The sequence below is a fragment of the Taeniopygia guttata genome, chromosome 2, assembly GCF_048771995.1.
Source record: "Taeniopygia guttata chromosome 2, bTaeGut7.mat, whole genome shotgun sequence".
In the NCBI taxonomy this organism is placed as follows: domain Eukaryota; kingdom Metazoa; phylum Chordata; class Aves; order Passeriformes; family Estrildidae; genus Taeniopygia; species Taeniopygia guttata.
In genome coordinates, this window is record NC_133026.1 from 48,477,221 (window position 1) to 48,503,337 (window position 26,117).

At 36.4% G+C, this 26,117-nt stretch overlaps 1 protein-coding gene across 34 annotated transcripts in view; it reads right to left on the reverse strand.

Annotated features, from left to right (window-relative positions):
• ARPP21 (cAMP regulated phosphoprotein 21) overlaps positions 1–26,117 on the reverse strand; it is a 372,912-nt gene that overhangs the window by 109,299 nt on the left and 237,496 nt on the right. For 3 of the 34 annotated variants that reach the window (XM_072925859.1, XM_072925863.1, XM_072925861.1), the window contains exon 2: positions 719–797. The exons of 30 other annotated variants lie outside the window; for them this stretch is intronic. The gene's annotated coding sequence lies outside the window, so the exon portion shown is untranslated. Of the gene's footprint in view, positions 1–718; positions 798–25,510; positions 25,672–26,117 lie in introns of those variants that run through there. One more of the 34 variants, XM_072925862.1, reaches the window with a different exon arrangement.

Consider the following 26,117-nt stretch of genomic DNA (forward strand, 5'->3'; position numbering starts at 1 on the left):
TTCCCCTACAAAACCTGATAAATTTCCCTAAACTCAAAGTCATTAAATTAACTGGTCTCACTGTTAGGTGGTGGAAAACAGTGCAAGACTCTTGAGTCCAAAGAGACAGACAGCAAGGGTCTTAGCCATCCTCAATGTACGCACATCTCCTTGAAATACACAAAAGTAATTTTCCTTAAATCCCGTAATGGAAACAATAGCCAGCATAGGCAAAATACACAATTCAAATGGAAAGAGGGACCAAAACTCATCTTCCCAGATAATCAGGCCTATTTCTCAGCTATTGAAGATAATTATATCACAAAGCCCTCTTTAGAGACCAATAGCTTTATTTTATGACTAGAGGATGTCCAGGGAGGATGCTTTAGTAATTTTGCTCTAAGGATACTCAAGAATCTCACAGCTTTGCCAGGACATCATCTCCATTACCTCATCGTACACATCAAATACTTTATACATTTTTCTTACTGTGCCAGTAATTGCCCTCCAGTTTAATTAGCTTTCTTCATTTCACAATAGTTTTGTCTTCCTGTGGGAATTAACTGTACATCACCTCATCATTTGTTGTTAGGTTTAAAGAAGCCCATTCCTTTTAGTTGCCAGCTAAACAGGTCTGCATTATTTCCATTACTATCCACCTCTAATCTGTTTTGTTTTTTTGTTTTTTGTTTTTTTTTTTTCAATCAACAGTCTGCTTCATCATTTCCTCACTACTCACCAAGACTACACTCTGGACACAGACGTTCCTTCAGCCATCAAGTGGTGAGTGCACTAGAGGAGCTCCATTTCCACAAAATCTAAAACCAGTTTAAGGACAATGAATAATATGAAGACATGCCAGAAGGAACACTATCATTTCAATATGAAACCCTGATCAACAGCACAGAATAATGAACCTGGGCTCCCCACAGAGAGGTCTCAGCAGAGCTACTGCAGAGAGCCAAAGTGTGGGAGCCACTGTGGACTGAATTGCTGAGGTGACAGACACCCACCACAAGCTCAGTGAGAGAATTAAAGCTGCCGGTGTGATGCCATGATACCCTTCGGTAGAGGATACAGTTTATACTAATTTTAATTTTTATAGAATATATGTGTAGAGTTGACTTTAATGCAGAAGTTCTTGAAACATTTCTTGTTTCTCTAAGTCAAGCCATCCCTACTCTTTCTTCTTTCAGTGCCTTCTCTTTGCCATTTCAATCAGGTAGCTACACATTATATCCATTTTGCTTTACACACAGAACTACAAGAAAAAACTTAGCTTATTTCTTTACTCAGTTCCTCCTAAAGCTTAAGGATTTCACTAAAAAACGCAAGCACTGTTCATCTGAAATTTGAGCGTATATGCTTTTGAAGAATTCAGTCTAAGAAGACTGCAGGTAATAAACGAGGAGCCAACTAAGCCATTCTTCATCATTCACTAATAACCAAACACAAAGCAGCTGAGTCCAAGGGGGGAAAAAAAAGCCCACAACATCCCTAAAAAAAAGGAAACAAAATAATTTTGTACACTACTAGCACAGTATTTTAAAATACATAACACTCAGTAAATAGATGGCCCATAACTTATGAGCAATTGCTTTACACTTCTTCCAACATCACCAGGGAATGGAGGCATAAACTGATGAAAAATACTGACCAAGTATCACTGAGTTTCACATTTGCTTGTCCTGATCTCTTTCTTTCCTAATTTATATAATAGCCCCTATATTTCATCCTGCCATTTCTTGACAAATTAGGTGCATTTTCACTAGCAGTAGCTTAATTGGCAAATCCTGAAAGAAAATAATTGCTAAGAGCAAAGCAGCATTACACTGATGAAACAGACCTGAGCTTAACAACTAGAATTGCCTTAGCAGACAAACACTGACTGCAAAACAGCAAAAAGCTTTCATATAAGAATTGACAGGAAAAAATTACTTTATTTTCCTCCAAAAGTCTCTTTTGATTACCAGAATTAAACATAGCAGCTAATCGTGCTTTCCTAAGGCTATTTTCTGAAACAAAACCAGCTTACAGCTGAAGTAAAATTCTTCATTCCAGAAAAAATCCCAACAAAACCAAAAGCAATAAAGATTAAAAAACAAAATCAAAAAAACACCACCATACACTACGAGACATACCCTCATGTACTCTGCTGCTCAGGACGTGCAACTATACTTTCCAAATTCAAAGTCAACTCATATCAAGCTTGTTTTAATGTTGAGTATGTTTTCTAAGCTCATATTTCAGCCAAGTCTCCTCTATCAAAACCCACAAAGGCTAGATAGATCCTTTGAGAGTTCCCAGTGCCAAATGGTTTTATACTTTTTAATATATAATTTTATTAGTTTTTCTTTATCAGCAATGGAACAGTCCTAAAATTTCTTTGATTGTGTTTATCAGAAAATATACTGGAATACAAATGCTTTGTTGATGACTTCTTTTGTGCATTTTGTAGACTTAGGAGAGCAACACTGACTGAAAACAGTTTAGGTATACAAAGTCTTATCAAGCATACTCCTGCTATAAACTGCTCTTCTGTCTAAAATCTTGCGAGATGTATGGACAAGATTTTCACAGTTTTTAATCAAGTCTGGAGATGGCCTGTTTTTAACTCTGACTTTCTAAAGAATGCCTATTTTTTTCACATCAGATCCACATGCCTTTTTTCCCATTATTGGAATATTTCTCATTATTGGGTCTTCTTATTCTGAAGAACATGAAAACTAAGGCAGAGGCATTATCATTCTGCCCTAATATTACAGAGAAACTATAAACAGATATAATAGATATAAATAGCTATATGAAAATACATTTTAAGGTATTTAATCTATATATACTTATATTTGAATCATAGGTTCTTTGTACTTTATGAAAACACATTAATCCCATTTTGTTGGTTGCAATTTTGTCTGGTCTCAGGCATTGTAGTTAAGTAACAAATACATTGCAAAAAGAAGCCTTAAGTATGCCATGGATTGTATTCATAACTCTATGTTTCCATGGTTTCAAAAGGAAATGAAGAAAAATGGCAATTATAAGTATAAATTAGAAGTCAAAAGGTCTAATGATTAAATGCATGTTACAAAAGCCAATAAAAGCATCATACATTTTTGCATAATGCTCCAAGCACTGGAGTGCCAAATAACCTCAACTTATTCTCACTTGTCAAAATAAAAAACAAATTGAGCTTTATAACTTTTGACATGTGAAAAAGAGATTAAAAGCCATCCTAAAATATGTATTGTTATAAACCACATTTCCTCCTTAGCAGCATCAAGACAATGTGTTACACATTGTAATCATCTGCTGAAGAAACAAAGGAAGACATTCGACTATGAAATACCGGTCAGGTATTTTCAATGTCACCCCCATGGCCAGCAAGAGGAAGAAATCCTCTTCAGAAGCAGTTACAATAGTCAAGAGAAAAAAGGCAGAAGCTCAGGTTCACAGAACAGGCAATGCCACTTCAGATCTGCATCTCTGGCTTCTGAAAAGATCTTGCCAGAAACCCTGTGGTTTCAACATTATGTTTGCCTTTTCTAGTGGGTAATTCTAGGCTCCCTGTGATATTGTGAACAAAAGAAAAGGCAGAAGAAGTGTTTCAATGTCCAATTGTGTTTTTCAGGAAAGAAATTATGGTATATTTATGAGAGAGATAAGCAGTTTTATAAAAAGCATAATTTGCTACCCCACATACACCCAGCCCAAAAGCTTCATGACACATGAACTAATAAAAGAGCAATAAATACCCAGAAGAAATCAAATATTCAAGCCAATTTCTCCAATGAATATGTTCTATTGAATTTAAACTATAATATATATATATATATATTTAATCCAAAAAGACATTCAAAAAACAATCAGAAAAACAGTGAGCTTTTCCAGTACTTTAAATCTTGTTATACAGATTGAAGTCTCCAGAAGTTCAAATATTATTTAAAAAAAACTCCTATAATATCAAAAATTGTGTTTACCTGCAGTGAAACAATCTGTCTTACTTGGCACTAGAAACCACTAACTACATCAATGATCTAAAAATACTGAGATTTAAATTACAGGAGAGAGGTGTGGGACCAAAGCTCTACAGCCTGCAATACATTCGATTTTCACTGAAGAATGGCCATATCATCACATTTTTTTCATTGCTGTGCTCAGTAGCAGGGAAAAAAAAAACTCGATTATCAAGCACAATGCCAAAATCACAGAGGAGAATATATTGCATGAAATTTGAAGAAGAAAAATGTAGGTGATATGAATTTATTATGATATATATTAGAGACAGCTCTATGCTAAAAATTCATTAAAGTAAAGATGTATTTCCAGGCTTAAGTTCCAGCTTGCCCCTTAAATGAGACTCTTAAATGGGACATTAATTTAAAAGTTTTTTTAAAAAAAAAAGACAATCATGATTATTCAATAAGCTATCTCTAAGATTTCAGAATTTAATGAGTACTTTGAAACTTCAGTTGCCCTAAATTATTTAGTTAAAATTTCATAATGTTTGCTTACGTATATTTTGGTGGAATTAATCATAATCCAGTTACTCTCTTTTTTCTCCATCTAAACATTTTGTAAAATTCAGTGGTGAATTAAGGGTTTTTCACCTATGTACCCATATTTAGAGTCTAGGCTGACTTTGCCATTCCAAGAACTGAAACCATCCTGTTGTGTAAAATAAAAAGTCTGTTTGGTTAATTAGTTCTTCATATGTAACACTATGTTATCTTAGCCTCAGGATTTATTCTGATACCTGCAAGATTTTCAAAGGCTGATGAAACATGACACAACTATGAGAAAGGGCAAGCCAATAACCACTTCTGTCACTGTAATCCCAGTTCTCCTCCGATCTGTGGTCCTTCTTGCAAATCACCCCTCCTAAAGAAAAAAAAAATCTTATCCTCTGCATCTTTTATTGTAATATGTCAAAGTGCAAAGGCAAGGATTTTTGCCTTTTTCTTCTGATGTCAGAACTTGTGCCTGAGAATTTTACGCAAAAGCAATAATTTATTGTATGCTTTGCTTAACTTATGACACACTCTACAGCAAAAGAAATCTTCTGATCAAATACTGATTAAAACCCCTTATCTGCTATACAATTTGAGACACTGAGAGGAGAGAAAGAATTGCAGTTTCATACAGAAGAATAAAGCAAACAAACTAATTCACAAATAGTATTATAAGTGCTACAATATCTCAAAATCACGCAATTATTACATCCAGTTTATAAATATTACTTTCGATAAACAAATAGAAGATCAAACACACCCTCCCCTTCCCCCTCTGCCCCAAACCCCCAGTAAATATGCTCTATTTCAAAATGGGGTTAAAACAACCAGGGTCTTGTTATATATAGGTGCTGACTATAAGTCAGCTCACCAACATTCCAAATTTTAGCAAATACCATCAGAAGCAAGTGTAAATAACAGCACACTAGCAACTCTGCTAGAGAATCACTGAACTTTCAATAATGCATGACTTAAAAAAAAATCCATACAACTAAGTGAAAACTTTCACCCCATTAAAGAAATGAAAAAAATCCCAGTTTAAACTATCAAAACATTTATTACCAACAGAAATATCTCTTTTTTACTAAATGAGTAATCACCTGACAGTATAAGTTATGGCCATATTGTAAAAAAACTTGAGAAGAACTGAAAAACTAATTTTACAACAAAATATATTTGATATTAACTTCAGCTGCTAGGTAGCTGAACTATTTCTCAAAATAATTCAATTAAAATAGCTGTATCTTTGAGCAACCCTCTCTCTTCTCCTTAAAACCTCATACGTCATCTGTCAGCTGATCTTCTGTATGTCGACCAGAATTAACTGGGCTGAAGTTTTTTTTATTTTGCTATTGCCTATGTTTCTATGCTGCACAGGTGATTTTTCACTGCTCTTACAGATGAGCATTGGCTATTATACACATGTACCATATACACATAATAACCTGACAAGTTTCATTTTCTTCTCCTAGAAATCCAACAGAAAATAAAATTAATAAAACTGTTGCATACCTTAAAAATAAAGTATAGCAGTGAGTCCAGTTCAGTACTTTTAGTTAGACCCATAGCCTTCTCCAGTCAGAGAAGTTGTGGGCACACTACAGGCTATCTTCTACATAGGAAAGTAACACCTTTAGAAAATACCCATTATTTAGGAGGGACCAAGCACAAGTCCATCAGCAACTCTAACAACTGGGCCATGCAGTCCAATATGTTAAAGGCACAACAGCACCCAAAAAGCTAGGTTGGATTAAAGTTGAGAATTGGGCCACAAAAGCCCTGATCCTCAGAAGATCCTGCATGGAGACCTGAACCAACCTCAAGCCTGTGATCTCATTGTTACATCTAAGGGATACTTCTTGCATCAGAGAAAAATGAAATGGATAAACCCCCAATGAACAGTAATACTTCTCTCTTCTTTCTACCCCTCTTCTGAATCTTAGTTATTTTAAAAGACCTTCCGAGTTAGACGGCCAGCTCATGGAAAACAAATGTACGAGTTAGTATCTTCATGCTAGTACAGGACCATTAAAATAGTTGGGTTTACTAACAGTAAACCCCACCCTGACCTATAAACAAGGAATCTTGAAGCCGTGGTTGTCAGAGCTACTCACACAGTACACCTTCCAACATTAATTCAAGATTGTCAGCAACTGCAAAGATAACACCAAAGATAACACCCGTGAAGCCATCTAAAGCTGCAATTGTTTTTAAAGCATTTCAGATAGCACTGTGCTTTTAAAGTTTAATTTGGCATTTTAACTAGAATTAACAAATTAAATAAATTGCATCCTCTTTAAAGAGGGAAATACTTTTTAAACTGTGTTTATCCAGAATCCTCCACATTTTGACAGGAGCTGCTTGGAGCTACCATAGCATGGAAAGCAAATCCACCAAAATGAGACAACAATGTGGTAAGGATGTTTAGGGAGAAGGCCAAATCTCAACTAAAAATGTAAAACAGCTGTTATCATTCTGTTCATCAAAATACAGAATAAAGAATAACAATAAAGACACTTAAACATTCATAAAGCTCCAATGACAGCTGGACACCAAAGTATCACAGACCCTTACAAATATTCTAGTTTCTTATCATAATAGGATAAAACCAAACAGAATTTCTGCACTTTAATTCCAATTATACCAAGTTAAACAAATAATTGTAAATGCAATACCCTGCTGTTGATCATAAATGGTCCTGCTGCTCCATACAAACTCCTCTTGATTTAAATGGGAGTCGTGAGAGGAGGAGGATGGTGGAAAACCTGAATAATAACAGTAATGTTGACAGTGAAAATGAATCTATCTTCCTGAACTAAACAGAAATAATCAGACTCTCACATGGCCAGTATCAGATCAATCTGCCTGGTCCTGCAAGTTACTTAAGAAGCCTCTGTTGTCTGACAGCTAAAACACCCAAACATTACAATCCAATCAAACTGATTAAAGGAAGGATGACATTGAGAGTAGACTAAAATGAGATGAGCACAGCTCAAGAGTCCCAACACTAGTGAACAGAGCAAGACCTGCTGTGCTGCCATAGCAGCTTGCAGAGGTCAGCTTCAGCAGTCACTGGGCGTTCACTTCTGCTCGGGTCAGGGCTTTGGTAACATTTCTGATATCGACATGGTGCAGCCTTGGCACAGGAATTGTTAATTGTGCAGCAGTACAATAACCAAAGGCTTGCTAGATTGCAAAATGGCATGACACGAGTCAGCAGAATACAAATGCAATTTAAGTATCCCTTTAGTTGTCTTTAAGCCAAGGAAGTAATATTTGAACCTGTTTTTCTAAAACATTTATCCAAGACCATTTAAAAGAATGTACTGAGATGCAATGTGGCTGTAATGAAGCTCACTGTTTAGCCTTCTCATTTCACTGCATAATGTAATTTATTTCTCCTTGTAATAGTTTTCATTAAATAAAGAAGGACTCGTTGCTATGCATTTTTCACAAGGATATCAGGATGACATTCATGACCTGATTTTTATCACCAGTGGGCACAGAAAAGAATTTTCATGCAAAAGGAAAAATCATAATAAATTTCAAAAGATACTTTAAAAACACAGAAGTCAAGATTTTCAAAGTGATGGCTCCCACAGCATACATAATGTGTCATAAGAAATATTCCATATTGGTATATTCTATGTTTTATGCAATTTAGCCTAGTTATAATGGCTGTGGGAACCATAAGCAGCCATCCTGACAATTTCATTCTCAACTGCAATGTTGCAATAAGGGAGTTTTGGTACTTAATTTCCCTGTTTGTTTCAAAAATGAGGCAGGAAAAGAAAGGGGGGAGGGGCGGGGGGAAGATATAAGGAAATAGCATAAGAAAAAGGAGAAAGAATATTTTAATTTCTTTGTGTTCTAATTATTTAAGTCCGTGGTGAATTTGGTATTTAAAAAGAGCTGAGAGCATGGAGTATTAGGAAAACCAGTGCTTACACTAATCAACTTTTAACACACCCTGCAGACAAATCTGTTATCCCTGGAATGTATTACCCTGCTATGGGGCAGTGACACCAACGCCATTAGATCCCCCTTTTTCTGTCCCCCGTTACGAATGCAGCCAGCCAAGCAAAGGCCTCTGTCTCTTGTCTCTTGGACAACTGAAGTACCTTATATTTCCCATTAACAGTTGCCAGATGTTCTCTAGTTAGAATGAAATTCTTCAATCTACAACAATATGATCCACAAAAAAAAAATACCAAGTGACAACAGGGTGTGAAGATGGACAAGTCCTGTGCACAACCAGGAGTTGGGCTCAATGATCCTTGTGGGTCCCTTCTAACTCAGCTTATTCTGTGATTCTGTGAAATTCAATACAAAGGGAAGCCATTGTTCCTTATCCCCAGGAGAGAGAGAACCTTCCTAAGACATACCAAACCACATTATTTTGTAATTCTTACATTTGCTGCTGTGTGTTATTTTTTCAGTTTGCATGTTTATTACTTTCCCATTCCCATTTCATCTTCTCAATATAGACAAAGCCTGAAAAACTACACAACAGGATTACACCAACCCTTTAAATACTAATACAACCCCGAATACCAATCATTGTAACGTCTAGCTTTGGAGATCATTCTCATTTTAAAAAAGCAAGCAAATCCCCCAAACCCAGGTCTGCCCACACACTTCTTGTTCAAAGAGCTTTGTATTTACATATTTAATTTCATCACCCAACCCTGAGTTTCCCACCCATTTAGAGACAGAGCAATTATTAAAGAGCAAAAGATTCTTGCCACTGGACTTTGCATAAAGTCTTTCTTCGCGTTTTCTCCTGCAGAAGTATCCAAACACACTATTGCTCCTGAAAATTCAAATCTCAAAGCCACAAGAGGATACATAAACCTCTGGTTTTCTTTTAGAAGTATACTTGGAAGAACAAGAAGTAGAGAGGGAGTTTATTGTTCTTTCATTTTCTTTTCCTTAATATGGCTTTTTTCAATCCTTATCTGAACCCGTGCCACCTTAAAGTCAGACAAATTTTAGCCTGCTTCCAGTCTGATGGGATAAAGAGGAACAAAAAATCTGAGACTGTTTACATTTGTATATGACTGTAGCCAAAGACAGGTGCAAAGGCTGCCAGCTGTAATTGCTCACATTTTACCTTATGCTAATGTTGATTTTTTTTTTTTATTCAACAAAAGGTTAGAATTTTAAAGATTAATGGCCTCCTAAATGGTATTATCTGATAGAATTGCCCAAATTTCAACTGCTAGGTTCAACAAAGGGTCTTTCTTGTTCCTTGGAAATCTTTGTTCTGGGAAACATTAAGACCTCACAAAATTAAAATACTAAGGCACTGACAGAATAGAAAAAATACTGAGATAGACAAGCAGCCTCCAGCATCCATACTGGTGGCTTGACAACTCAGAATGGAACAATAGGGCAAGACTTTTTGAGTGCCAGCTGAATGAAACCTGCTCCAGTTATCCTACTCCACCAAAACACCATCTCCCTGAAGCATATTTCCTTTGACTAATAAAACTTACACTTCGAGAAAAACAGCATGTCCCAAAATATTTCTACCTAACCAAAAATATTTATAGAATCAAGCTTCATTCACTGCAAGAGGCTTGTCACCAATTGTAAAAAATCAAAGAAAATAGCTGTAGCAGAATATAGTCAATGATGGATCTTTTCAACAATGGCTTTAAAACCAACAGTGAAACAGAAGCCCAACATTTGTAAATATTCTGTCTGCTGTGTGCAAATCTGCTCTGCATGCCTTCAAGTTGTCGAGACCAGAAAGTCACAGTGAAAATTTCCTTACATTATCAGGATTGGCCTGATTCGTGGCTATCTTGCCTACACAAAAATCTTTCATCTCTCATGTTCTAGCCAAAATCAGAGCATGACAAGAATATCACTATTTTGAAGGCCCTGGCATATAGATATTTTCATACTTAAGACAGCCTAAGAATTGAAGTATGTTGACATTCCAGTACACTGAACATACATAAACAGGACACATTAGTTTGCTATTTGCATGGCTGCCTAAAATGGCATGATATGGAGAACTAAGAGTATTGGCAGGAATACTGAGCAGTATTAAAAACACAAACCAGGAAAGAAAACACAAAGTCAATCAAGCATTTGAAAGGTATTCTTAATCCTGTAACTTTCTGAAATCAATGAACTATGTTTGGGTTTATCAATACCATAACAAATGTATCCATAGCATAATAACTGTATGTGGGAATGCTTTCTCACTCACTGTTGGGAAGAATGTGATTTACCTTCTTGAAACAATAAAACCCTGACGATACAAAGGCATGTCTCCCATGTTCTGTTTGGCTGCAGGAACGTGGATCTCTGCCTCTATTTCTCCCTTTGCCTCCCACCTATGCCTGTTCAATGTAAAGGACCCTTTTTTCAGTGTGTGGGACTAAGAAGGGAAGAGTTGGAGCTTGGTGTAAACTCAAAGAACAGCTGCAAAATATAACTCTTACAGCTATTTCATAAGGGAGGCCAGAATCAGTATTTTAAAACAATTTGTAACACTTGTTTTCCTCCTCAAGAGGCTTTTCAGCATAAAAAACTTTTGAAGCATGAAGTCAAAAGAGCAGGGATAATTAAGAGAGTCAGTTCCCCTGTTTTTGGCGAGTACTACCAATAGCATCGTAACAACTAATAGGCTAATCCCTGGAAAATGACAATACACTTGGCTGTCCAAGCATTGTTCATCGAGCACTGCAAATAACTTGCATGCCATTGGTAAAAAACAAGCTGCTAGAAAATCTCCTTTAGAGGACATTCTTTCCCTTCCATTCATTATCAACATGTCTCACTATTATCCTCTGAGCTGTAAAAAATATATCCCAAATATTTAACTTCTGGATAGTCACTTTTTTGGGGATTGCCAAGGGTTCAAATGCAATAGGAGAAACCTACTTCAATTTCAGTGGAAGTAATTTCCTCGGTGTGCAAACATTTAGTATCTTATAACAATTGATTCAAATATCAGACTGCACTGACTCCTTGCCACAGCAGAATTAGCAGTATTCCAGCTGAAGCTGTGATTGGCAAAGCTACTGATGCACCCCTCCCACTCCACAGTGCTGTGTGGCTGTGGCTTGTAATTCCACCCCCGTATTACACACGTTGTTTTAGAGGCCTCAAGATCAGCTTACCTCCTTCTATTCTGAAAATGCTCTGCTTTCTTCTACTGAAATCAAAGCTCTTCTCATCTCAATACAAACCTTGAAGATTTTGCATGAGTGACCTTATAAAACTAACCAAAATAAGACAAAGCATTTTAACAACTTTTTGAATTCTCTCAAAGTAAAAATGTCTGCATTATTTTCCTTTACATCTACTTCTTTAGCTTTTATAATTCCTTATGAAAAAGGTTTCTTGACTTCATAGGGTAAATAGGTGTATCAGTCCAAGCATGTGAACCAGTACAAGAACAAATTTAATATAGTTAGTTGGAATCTCTGGCAATTCACAACAGGGAGAAAAAAAAAATTACATAGTAATACAGACCTTGAGGTCTGAAGGGATAATTTAAGTACATCAAATTTATTTCTGTTTCAAGAGACACAACATAAAACTTCTTTCAATAGTCTTTAGTTCTTCTGCCAAGCACTTCTCTGAGCATGTTCCAAACTCAAAATTATCTCCCAGGAGAGTATCTCAGGTCAGAGTTTCTTTCATTGTTTCTGGTTTTGCTCCTCTATGGAGATTATAAATTCCAGATGTGAACTGGGAAGGGTAAAAAAATTACAACCACACCACATTTTTGTTTTCTTGGTCCTTTGGAAGATTCTATAGGAACTGAAGGGAGTTAATTAGTTTTTCATCTATACACTGTCTCTTGGGGAAGCCTGATCACAAAGATGTACCGTAAAATTTACAGATCTCTTTCTCTCCCAAAATGTAGACACTTTGTGAAATCACTCAATGTTTACAAAAGAACCTGATGGGGTCCTTCTTTGTAAATGAAAAATGATGTTTCAACACTCATTTGTAGAGGGGTTGGCTTTTTCTGGTAAACACCAATATTATGTGTGTGCAACTGGTGCGTACACATTTTTTAAGAAACAGAAATGCTATTAGTTTACTTGGTTAAATTTAACCTAATCATTTTTATGGTTTCCTTCTCTCTTCACTTATTTTACTACTCGTGACCACACAGAATGCAAAAATTTAATTGCAGGAAAGTACAGCTAAGCTTACTTGTGTAAACATACATGCGTATCTATACAAGAAACCTGAGTATGAATAAAACAAGGTAAAACAACTTTTATTTTTGCTTAGACTGCAGTTGCATCTATTTTCACATGGTTTTGTGGAAGCTAAAATCAGCTGAGTATCATCCTACTGGGGCAAATGGGTAGTGACATCCTCTAAGCACTGACAAACACATGTAATTCAACACTTAAACATTCACAGCTGTTTTAACAGATCAGACTGAAATTTTTTTGCAGTGTGAAGTCCCAAAGAAACATTTGTGCTGACTGCTAGTGACACACATGGAAGAGTGTTTATGCTTCTGACACACTCTATGTATAAATTTACTGAATGCACGTTTACTTTCAGTTGCTCAGACAATGGATATATGTTCTTGTCAGACACTCAGAAATCCAACACAACAGTCTGTAGCTCAACCTATATTTCACCATAGTAGGAAAAAATTGTCTTTCAGCTCTTCTGGCTGATGTAAAAGGTTTTATCAGGAATCGTTCCCTCTCAAAGAGCAAAATAATGTTGAATACATTAATGGTTTACTGCTGCATTAGCCTTATTTTATTAAAAGATCTAGTTTTGAAATTTATGCCCCAAGTCAATCTTTTTTTTTTTTCAAAATTCAAAATGCATTACACATGTTCGACAACATAAGAAACTATTAAAGACATGAAAAAGAACTCTGCATAACCAGAAAGCTGCTCTTGTGCAGACAGGGAAGACAGAACAGGTATAGGGATGTTCCTTGGTTCACAGAGGTATGAGAAATGGGTAATCTCATTATATCAAAAGTATCAGAAAATTCAAAGGGACTCAAAAGATAAACAGGGCATTATTGAAAACAAGAAAGATAAAGACTGGCTGGAGCTAGCTGCAGCTAGAAGAAACTGTAAAGTTTCCAGCAGTATAAGAAAATTTGGAGATCAGAGAAGCATAATACTCCAGGGCAACTGGGAAAGAAAAAGGACAACTGCTGTTTTAAATTCACCCCTTCTTTTACACTGAGCACAACATTGGAAAAACAATTAACACAATTGTCGAAGTCATTCATCCATGGCTGGTACCTCCTTGGACAGGCAGGGAAATGGGATGCAAACTGGCACAAAGGAGGGTACCTGTTGTACAGGTACTCCTCAAAAAGAACCTAGAATAGCACTGAGAAAGACTGTAAAAAAGCCTGAAACTTACAGCATGGGGCAGTTATACAAAAAACAGTTATAACAGTTATATGAAAAACTTTAGTAAGGAGACAGCAAAACTAAATTTCTATCTAAAAGCAACCGATTTAATCAAAAGGTACATTTACATTTATAAAAAACTGGTTGTTTCAGGCACAAGCTTCAGTAATGTCCAGGCAACACCCAAGAGTGAAACTGTGATGCCATAGTGGAAGCCAGTGGAAGGCTTAAAAGCCAAAGCCAGGACCTCTCACATACACAGCAAACCAGACAACACCTGGTTTTAAGTCACTTCTGTATTCCAGTCTCCTGAACAATCCTGTCAAGTGAAAAATAATGACTTCTAATGCAAATAGTCTCAAAAATAAAAGTTAGAGTCCACACAGAGATGCAGAAAGCAATTAAATTCTTATACGTGCCTACACAATCATTATAATATAAATTTTCCTGATATTCTGAAAAAGTTCTGAAAAATATTTGCAATCCAAAAATAAAACAGATAAATAAAGACTCCAATTTCAATGCTGATTATTTTTGACTCACAGCTGTATCAAAAGAGCTACTGGTTTTTAAAGATTGAATAGGACTTAGCATAGAGGATTATAAATTATTACTGCTTACTAAAAGGGGATGACCTTTTATACATTCTACACAAAATAAAGGCACTAGAGGGGGATTCACATACCTAGAATAAAACAGGTCACGTCTTCTTCGTAACTTTTTCAAAAACTTCCCCCTCAAATTGTTTTGCCTATCAAACTTTCACCTGAAAATAAAAAGCTGCCTACATAAGTGGCAGCTCTCTGCAATACTTAAATCTGGTGTGTTTGGATGTATTCTAATTATTTGTATTATCATCAGGTTAAACAATAGTGAGTATTGTTTTTTTGGTTTTGTGGCTTTTTTTTTTTTATTTTAAATCTATCCTGGCTAGAGCTAACACTTAATATAAGCTATATATAAGCATGTTTATAGACTTGAAATATGAAATCAATTAGCTGAAAGAAATCTCTTCATTCTTTCAAGCTCTGTCACAAGTACTAAAACTTTTAAATTTTCAAATGGTTGAGACTTTATTTTCAAATTATCTTTATTTGTACCTGTTTAAATTCTTCAACATTATCAGCCGCTGAAACAGAAACATGCTATCACATTATTTGTCTGGAAAAGAGCCAATAAGTAAAGTCTGTAATACCCAACAGTGACAGTAGAGTGTAACTGCAGCCAAAGGAAAGTGAAGGTCTCCAAATTTGCTGCAGATTGCAGGGCTGCACACAAGTAATTGTGACTGAGCTAACTTGTGAAGGTATCATGACTTGATTGTACATGCCAATATATGCCCAACAGAGGCAAAGTGAATATTCCTATTGTGCCTCTTTATAATAAAAGGCTCTAAAATGCCATCATCTCTAATTAATGGGGAAAAAAAAACAAGATTCAAGGGAAAGTAAGTCAAAAAATTGAGTATATCCTTCTAGGACACTGAGGAATACAGAGGCTAAATAAGCAATGAAGTTAGTCAAAATAAGAGCTAGATGACTAACCAGCACCCCCTTTCCCAGATACATGGCCATCATTCACCAGCACCTTCCATTCTCCAGTGCCCCCTTTGTAACAGACACTTCTGTGGCAGGCAGGGAATGCTTGTGCATGAAAATAAGCCACTAACAAAACTGAAGGATATTTTTAAAAATTATTTTGCCTATATACATAAAGATGCAGGGCACATAATAAGAAACCTTGAGCATCAGCATCTTTAACAAGAGTAATACCAACCAGAAAAATTTTCTATGCTTCTTTCATATGACCTCCTGAAGCATATTAGAATTAACTGACCCTCTAGATGAAATTGTTTCAGAAACTACTACTACAAGATAGTAGGTAGGAAAGTGAAAGAGCGATGGAAGACAAATGCTTTTGTTTATGCAAAACTCTGTCTATAGGATCCATTTTGTTATAAATCTCACTAGACTGAAACAGCACTTACAAGCCATTTATAATAATGGCTCAGATTCAATAGCTCCTTAAGAAAAATGAACTAAGAAATAAGCAGCATGCAAGCCTGCATCATAAAACTAGCCATAAAGATGGGGAAAAACAGGTAACCACAGCAGCATCTAAATAGTAAACTGATGGCATTTTAGTTATTTGCAACAAATGCAGTATTGAAAGCAGACTGCTATTTTTCACACTTCTTTTACTAGCCTGATTAGCAGTGGCTACACTCTTGAAACCATTTCTTCATGTCTCACTTACAAGGAGGAGCAATTCTCTGGGGTACCTTGAGGCTCAAGGACCTCAGCCACACCCCCAATGCGCTATGGGGTATCAATGGGGAAAGTTATGGGGCAACAATGCAAGCTGAACATGGCAATCAGGAAGGGCAAGCAGCTCAATTTCCCTTCAAGTCTGCTTTCCTTACCCAGCTAAGAATTCACTCCAAGTGCTTTCCAAGGCCTTGCTGGGACTATTCATTTGCAACATGGGTTTTATCTTCACTGCCTACCGCACATCAGCTGCCAGCACACTGTACAGATGCATTTTGGGTCACCACAACTAAATGTTGGATAGCTTAGTTTTCATTGAGCAGTGCAAACGATGACAAAAGTGTGTATTTTGTTTAAAAGCAGTTCTTTTTGTATTGTTTTCTTCCTCTATTCAGTTCCCGAATTAATCTTTCTTACAAAGTTTCACAGTGATGAGAGATGGCCAGTTGCCTATTGTCCTTCCAGAGGGACATTCATGCTTTTTAAAGCTGAATGTGAAGAAGGAAAATTCAATGCTGGATTGCTGGACTAAGTTTGTAAGAAAACAAAAAAGCAAACAAACAAAAACTCGAACAATGGGAATTTTCACTGTTCTCACATCTTTCTCATGGCTGTCTCATGGCTGACCGTTCTCCCCTCAGAAAAGCTTCATGCTTCTCAATGACACTCCCCCCCCCCCCCCCCCCCCAGTTTACCTGCTTTTCCTATTGGAAAATGTATTTTGGGGGAAAGTTACTATTTCTTGTGAGGACATTAGTATGACATACAATTCGTCAACTTATACTATCTGTAGCACTTTAATTTGTAACTACTCCCACTATCAGGAAGACCTCCTTTAAAGACAAAGATTATTAAAAGCCTTCACTAAAAAAGAAAAACCTTAAATTATCCAAATAACCTCAGAAAGGCATTTGGAAGTATTGAAAATCTGTCCCTTCCTGAAATAAAAACCAACAAAACCCCACTAAAGATGTCATAGTATTTCACTAACACTACCACAAAATACTTCAAAAGGAAGGAGCCCTCGTTTTCCACTTGGAATTCAATGAACACATCCTCTCTTGGCAGATTAGTGAGCCAGTTTATAAAAGGGTCTCTTTTAGCTTCTTGAAATAAACAGGCATTTTAGGAACACCACACCCATCACCTACAGCCCGTGCAGGGCTGAGAAGAACAGGTCTCTAGCGGCAGATGGCCACTCCTGAACCATTTCCACATGCACACACTACACAGCCAGGCATCAGCAGTAGCCCAGTGTCATCCTCCTCATTTTAAGCTTTACTTGTTGGTTTTTTCCATTTCTTGCTTTTACAGAAATGCCAGTATAAAAAATAAGATTTCAACAATAAAGTTCTGCTTCACTGACACTAGTGAGCACAAGAGTGGGGGTGGTCAAGACTGCATTTTGAATCTACAGTCCTTCTGCTGGGCTGAAGAGGATAAACTTTTAACACAATTAACATTACTTTTACAGCAATTTCCCCTACCATATATCAGGAGTTCAGCCATTTCAATGGCCAAATTTAGCAGAAAGATGAAAAGTAAGTGTTATGCCTATCTTCGAAATGCAATCCTGTTGTTTCCTATCCACTGGAAAGGCAGTTGAGCAGCAAATTGATAATGGAGTCATTTGGGGAAAATTCCAGCTTCGTTTTTCCAGTAATACAAATGCTAGATCTTGAACTTTTGAGTCCACAAAATACGTAGACACACATTTTGGAAGGATCTTCTGCCATGCCAGCTTCTTGCTACAGAAGCAGGATCCTGCTGCATAATTGACTGAGTTGCAGCAATAGTGATATATAGGCTAATATTTTCATGCATTTATTTACAAGGATTAAGATTAGAGAATCAAGTCAATAAAAAGAAGGCTATATGAAAAAAAAAGTCCCTCTCACTGCATTCTAAGTCTGTGGTACTACAGACATTTCCACTCATTCTTTTAAGAATCACAAATCATCTCCTTGGCAAACAATTGAATTCAATAATTAAATTACCACCAAGGACACTGAGAAAGGCATAGGCACCATTATTTGTGGAATAAACAGCTTATAAACATGACATCCCTCTAAAAAATGGAATGACTCCACACAACAGAATTTTGTGTTTGAAAGGTAAGAGATTTCTTCAATTCATTCTACTTGAGAGATAACTGAATTGACTGTCCACCAGTCTGGAAATTAACCCATTAAAAGAAACAAAAAATCAGTTCATAACTACTATACATAATCTGTCAAGACTGCTGCCATCATTTCTTTATTCGGTTTCATTTCAGAATGTTACTTTCATAATAAACTGACAGAATACAGTAAACTATTAGTGAACTAGGCACTAATGGCAATCAGATTACTGAAAAACAAATAACTGAATTAAATCCATAACCGGCAGCTGGATACAGGCATTTCTCCTGCTATATCTCAGCAGCAAGAAAAAGAAAACAAAATATTGAAGAAAATAAATTTCAGCTTTCAGATGATGGCAGCAAACCATGTTCTTTCAAACACAACCTTTACTCCTGTCTTCAGAAGAAGCTACTATACATGGATTTCCCAAAAATATATAGGGATTATGTATTTAGTATAGGTCCTCAAATGTGGACAGCTAGTTGCCTCAGTTGGTAACAATCTCTACAATCAATCAGTTTTCTCCAGTTTTGACCAGGATCTGTGGCCATGACATCATGATAACCAGAGGCACAAAACCAATATATAACCTTCAGCTTTTGGTGCAGTTTCCAAGCTTATTCAACAAGTATACGGACATGAAATATAGAATAATTCTCCATATGTAAGAACTCCAGTAATTTTCCCCTTCTTTCATTGTACAACCCAGTAACACAGTAAACTGCCTCCAACATACTGTTTTAGGTGCTATGCTGCTCACAACATAGGCAGAAGTCCACCTGAAAGGTCAGAGAGCCAACACTTAAGTCTTTGACAACAAAAACACTGTTAAAGGTATTTAGTCTGGGTCATTTCCATTACACTTTATTTTCTAGGCAACAGACAAAATTGTACTGAAAATACTGCTAATCCTAGAAAACAAAAATAATTTAAATAAATAGATAAGAGTATAGGGCGCAACATTGTCCAGGGGCATGAAACACTCACACAATTCTATGGAGAATACTGAATTTGGATGAAGGCCCCAAAGGGACCCAGATATACCCACAGGAGCTCCATACATAAAGTTCAAAAGCACAGGTTCTTCTGGCTTTCACCATAAAACTTTTTGTTTCACAAATGCAATCAGACCTGATGGCACTCTCTTCTTAAGAGATATCAGAACAAAATCCAAGAAATTTGGGAACTGGTATATTCTGAATAATGATAGTATGTTTTATGTAATAGGTTTATTATAAACAAAATGTCCAAAAATCTACCAAGAAAGGCTGTTTTAAAAATTGCAGTGCTTTATGACTATTAAATCAAAGGTCTCAACTCTTTCAAACAGGGGCAAGTACCTGACATAGAAGAAGGCAAGCAAAAATAGCTGGAAAATGTGAACAAATGATGAAAATCCAAGAAAAGTCAGAAGGGTCAATTTAACAATGTAAAGTTTGCATAAGGGGCGCAACTTAGAAAAAAGCAAAGGTATAAAGAATGGCCAGAGAGTATATGGAGCAGAATAGAAACAACTGATGAAAGTGGTCAAAACAGCCAATAAGAGGCAGAGACATGCCAGTGACTGCTTGAAATTCATGTATAAAGAAGCAGAACAAGGAAAGAGTTTATATTGGGACTGTGGTGAATTCCTCCTGTATTTACCTTCCTGCACTTCCAGCAAGCTTCACATCAGGGCTATGAACCGATTTTTAGGAAAATCCTTTCTTTATGTTACACCTAAGGACATAATAATCTCCTAATTTCAGTATACTTTACTTCACATACTCAGCTTTGACAAAATAATATAACATTAGATACCCTCCATATTTTTTATTTTCTCTGCTGAGGAAGCAAAGCTACTTGAAATTATCCCCATTTTTCAGATTTTTTAATACAAGAGTGTGTCAAGTTACTGTCCCAAAATAAACCATCTTAGGTCAGGAACAGAGCCCCCGAATTCCTTTTATTAAAATCATCAGTCTGGCAGTGAATAAACATTGAAATTGCTTGTACATGTATCTGATGTTCCGAGGACCGCTGGTATGTTACATCATATGCCAGCCTCATTCCAATGACTGAGTATGGGTAATAAATAACAGATTCCAGAAGAATATTCAACTATGTACCAGAAATACGAGGGTCACTTGTGCTCCTCTTTTGTTACGATCTCAGGAAACGCAAACCTAGCAAACTCATTTCCATGCCATAGAATTTTCTCACAATATACCACTAAATTTCTCAGTCTGCTGTCACCTTATAGGCAAGCCAAAGACTCACGTCTCACTGGAGTTTCTCTCAAAGTCCTGAAATAATCAGAACCGATTTCATTTCTCCACATATTGAAATGGTGCTGTTTAATCAATAAAAAATTTTGTTAAGAAGTGTTGATATTTTACTGCCACATTTTCTGATATGCTCTTCTCCCGAAGCACTTTTATTACAGATGGCTTTGATGTGCCTGACAACATTAATAAAGACGTGACACGAGTGTATGTTATCAAACAAACACAAACAGGAATGGGTGCCAAAGGAATCCACATTTCGGCACTTGCTGCCTGGACATTGAGCATAACTGTAGCACAGAAAATAGTTTGCAGCAATTCTTTGAACACACAGCTCCCCAAGAAATTATTTGTAGAGGAAAAATTGTAATTAGCCTGTGTGAGTACGAATTATGTTCTCTGGTCTACTTCCTGAAAAAAAAAAAAAAAAAAAAAGAAACCCTGAGGAATAACAAACACATCAAAGAAATACGTGGGCTTTGAGAGAGGTAGGTGCCTGCCGCATCTTCCTCCCGCATTGCGGAAACCATCACGACAACAGAGCGAATGGACAGGGTGTCGTGGAACCACAGAACATGCCTACAGGGTTACCAGCAGCAGAACCACAGGTAGCTAAAATGCTGCATCAAGATTTCTGTCTCAATTTGCTCTTTCCTACCAATCCTTCCCCATTAATAGAAAGCCCTTTATGGAAAGGTGGGGATTTATGTAGCTACAGGGCACATTATACTATTACAGCAAATACCTGACAAACTTAAGAGGTACTGCCATGTCAAGAGAAGAGGTACCAAGGATAGAAACGACTTTATTTTCAGAGAACTGGCTACATACCACAGAATCCAGGATCTTGCATGTCTCCCCAAGACTAACCCACCAGTTTCTTACATTGGCATTAAGCCAAGCTAAGAAGTCCCATTTTAGCCCACACTGCCATGGAGCTGTCCTCAGACCTTGGCAACAATTTTGTGATCTTCCTTTCTCTCCTGCCAGATAGGTGGCAGACAGGAGCAATTCTGCAATAGCAAAAATCAGAAGATGTAGATCATTGTCAACCCCTGTAACCTCAGATTTAGTGAGCTTAGGTGTGATTGCAGAGGAGTAGCCATTTTGTCCTGATCCTCTGAGGAAAGATAGGTATCACAACACATGCATAAGGAATTTTATTTTTGTTTAAATTGGAAAAAAAATTATATTGAAAAGAGGCTACACATTTATATATTTTCTCTGCATTATCCAAAATTCCAATTAGTTTATCTTCACGGAATCTCCCCTGAAAGTTCTATTTCCCTTTGCTATCCTCCTACTTCTGATGCACCATAACCTGATTTCACATCACAAGCAGTACTAATAGCACTAATCCTCCACTATGCTTTTACCCCATGACTCACTTATCTCAGCCACCAATTTTGAGAGGGCTACTTTAAGAAGCAGGTCATTCAAGGACTTCTTTCAAATGCAGTGATTTTCAACAATACATAGATTAAACAAAAGTTGCATTATCCGGCAGTAATAATTAATTGTCTTCCGTATCTAACAGGATTCTTATGCTGCTTGCCATAGCTCTTGTCACTAGAGTTCACTCCATTTTGCTGCTTATATGCAGAACAGACTGCTGCTCTGTAGTGGAAAAGCACATTGAGACACACAAAGCTAGTAAATACATTATGCTTTCCAACTTATGCTCCTTTTTGATGAGTTAAAACTTCCCCAAAAATCATACCTGGATCAAACATAGTTTCATTAGCATTTCCAGATGCTAACAGTAGTATGCATTATGAAATATGGCACTTTACGATGCCCTAAGTCACTCATTAGGCTTTCCTAATGAATTCAGAATTCTCCTCTTGTTTTTGTTTTGTTTCGTAGAAGAAAGCTCTGAATTTTTCCTAAAGGAACAAAACCTGAAAGCATGAAAGTCAGACCTTCTCACTTCAGATTTCATGGTTTATAAAGTATACAAATTATAAAGCTATCAGACATTTCCTGGGCTTACATTAAAATCAGTAGTGAGCCTTTAGAGTGGACCAATTTATTTGATGTGTTTCCCTTAAAGCTTTTATGACACCATAAACATTTCTGACTCCATGACAAATGCTTTATAATGTATTAAGCAGCCTCATTTAAACTGTTCTAAATGTTATGCCAACGGCAATGTAACTGGAAACAGAATAGTCACTTGAAAATGGAAAAACCTCAAGGTATAGTTTGTATCACCGCAATTTATGATTTCCTTTCAGGCACTTCAAATAAAGTTCAATGGCACAAACACCCAAAAAGCACAGAGTAGGCGTATTCTTCAGAAGATCATGCTGTACCTATTTCATATAAGAGCATCAATACCACTGAAGTATGCTCCCCAGTAAACTTCCCATTCAATCAAATATATAGGTGAACACTTCACGCTAATAATAATTTAATTACATTTATAAAATGCTTCTAATCACTGCAGTTTATCTTCATTGGCTTCAGGAACAAATTGTGAACTCTCATCACAGTAAAAAAAAAAAAGCATTACACCACAAGAAGCTCTGCAGGTCACCAAACCCAAGATGCATGTACTCCCTGTGAAGAAAAGCAGCACAGTCTGACCGATATTTAATAATGAAAACTTACAGAATGCTTTCTGTAGTGAAGGCATAGGAAGATTTCAACCCATGAGGCAATAAAAATACAAATATTGCGACAGGATTCATTACTCACAAAATTATTAGCTGTTCAGGCATGCTTTTGATGACAGAGTTCAAATCCTAGAACATAAAACTGGCTCTGATGATTTTATGAATCCAGTAAAAATTATTGCTGCATGGCTGTAAAAATTGGGGTAAACAGAAGCTTGAAAGGAGGTGATTTGTATATATTTCCTTTTTATGTTTTAGCATAGATTGCAAACAGAAGACAAAAACTTTGAGAAATCAAAAACTAGACCATTTAATTGTGGGGGAGCGGGTGGGGAAGTAATTGCTGGGGTTTTTCTTAATTGCTATTTTTTTGTCACACCATCTTGCCAAACATTTAAATTTTCCTTTGACTTGAAGACATCCAGTTTTGGAAAAAGGCAATTTTATCAGTTGGAAGTTGTTACTAAGCTTCTAGAATTTTAACACATGTGCTGTATAAACAGCTCATAAATAAATTTTAGTATTGTTCAAGACTAAATTATGAATAGACAGAAAGCATTAAATTGCAAAAACACTTCCATAGGACTTTGCTTTCTCATGGTATTACTCTTTGTAATCTGTGATTCTTGGCCTTAAAAGATCAAGATCAGACATCTGACCTGATCCCCAAGTGTCCCAATTTCCCTGTGAAAATTTTCTTTCACTTATAAAAATGCACTTCTCCCCTTACATACTTCAGCAGATGCTATGTGAACGTCTGCCCTAAAAACAGCCTTACATGGTTACTGCCTCCATACATTGCCAATAACTAGAAAGTACTCTAAACCTCCTGCTTCCTAAAGTCATTGGATACCCAAATCATAGATTTCAAATTCCCAGCTGTCACTGCCTAACTATTCCTTCTGCATTTCAGCTTAGTCATGATATATGACATTATCGCTCTCTTGCACTTCGCATCTTCCTTCAGCACCAGCCAAAAAACCTATTTAGTATTTTTGTGACCACGTTTACCACAGCTGCAATTAGTTTGTGTAAACAGTCATCATGAACTACTCCTGTAAAAAAGCAATTTTGTTTACTTCTTGTTTATGTACTTCTCTCTGTATTTAATCTGCTTTTTTCTCTCAGTAACAGGGAATTTATGTGCAACAGTCAGGAAAAAAAGGACCAAAAAAAGAAGAAAAAAGTATCATTTTCATATAACAGCTCATTACCTATTTAGGACTCTAGAATGATCAGAGTTTAAAGATCCACCATGTGACTAAAAAATTGTGCATTTGAATGAAAGGAGACCTTTTCCACAACAACTTTTTCCAAGGAACCAAAAAAAAGTGGATTACCCGAAAGCCTGGAAACTACAACAATGAAAAAGAAGTAGTAAATACCAGCAACATTACTACCAGGTGGAAGAGGGCAGCAGTGGCACGACATTATGGAATTGTTTGCTTGGGGTATTTTCCCAAAAGGTAACAGAGGGCTCCAGTGCTCCTCCCCTGGAATCAATCCAATTCGTAACTTTGGACTGTCTATGTCACACATTAAGCATTAATACAGATTATTTATGTGCTCTCATAAACTAAGAAAAGCTAAGGAAATTCTATTTACCCAATCATACAGCTTGCCTACGGTAAAACCAACATATGAGAACACATGAAGCCTAAAACTAGAGTCGCTTCAAACATCTAAGCAGCTGTAAAGTCCTACAACTAAGCAGTCTGGACCTTCAGTGACAAATGAGGAATTGGCAAGAATCCATTGTAGATGTTATTTACCAAAAAATTAGTTTTAATTAAAACTGAAAGTACTGTAGCTTTATGGCGTATTGTCTTTTTTATTTCTCTGATAAACTGTGTGTCTGTGAACACCAGCATACTCATGCAAGCCACAGTGGCTGCTCTTCCAATTTGGCTTCAAGCCTCCTTCTTAAGAAAGACCCCAAGAAAAATATATTCTGTCCGCAAACAGTAAGCAGTACGTCTACATGAGTTCATAGGCAGGTTTAATTTATTAAAATAAAACCAAACAAACCAGAGATGAGTCATTATTTGCACTTGTTCTGAAGCTACTTCCTTGTTAGAAGGACTTACCATTAAATTACATGTAAAAATAAAATAAACTTTGATAGTTACAAAAAAGTATGTAAACTTATTTACATCGACAAGTCACCATTTCATGTATCAAGTGGAAAAATTAGAAAACAAACACCAGCAATTATTCAGGGAAACTTAAAATCCAGGGGTGACCCAGTTACAAGCCCGGAGACCAGAATAGGTCTCACTTGATGACTGTCAAAAACTAGATGTATGACCTCAGATGGTTTGCATAATTTATCTGCAATTCAATTTACCCAGCTTTAATTAGGGAAAATCTAACTTACCTGGATTGCAGTTTGTCATCAAGATAGAATGCATCCTAGAAATGCATGTTACCACACAGACATTCATACAGAATATTTTAAATCTTCAAAACCAAGTGCTCTCCATTGGAATGTACAGAGTCTTTGCCACATATTACTTGTTTGATGAATGTTTCAATCTTCTAGAAGAAAAAGGAACCCATTTGCTTGACTTACTGCCTGCTAAGAACATTAATACAGAACTTCAAATCTAATAAATGAATAAGCAGGGGACAAATGGATTTTGCAAGTTTATTGCATGGTAGTTACATTACTTCTCAACTGGCCAATCTGTAACGATATTTTTGAAAAGATTATTTAAAGGAAATACTGTTCACGTTAAGTAATCTCATGTAGCTTACACACATGTAGCTTTAAAACTTATCAAGGAAATTAAGCTGGGAGCAGTCACTGGATCAAGCCGCTCATTTGTGAGTAGTCCTTATAAACAAGGATTTGCCAGTCCGCCAAAATAATTTTCCTACTCTGAAATTACTGCCAACAAAATTGGTAATACCATTCAATGCAAGTTACAGATCTTGTATGTTATAAGCAGAGAGGTGTTATCATCAGCTAGTGTAATTCTACA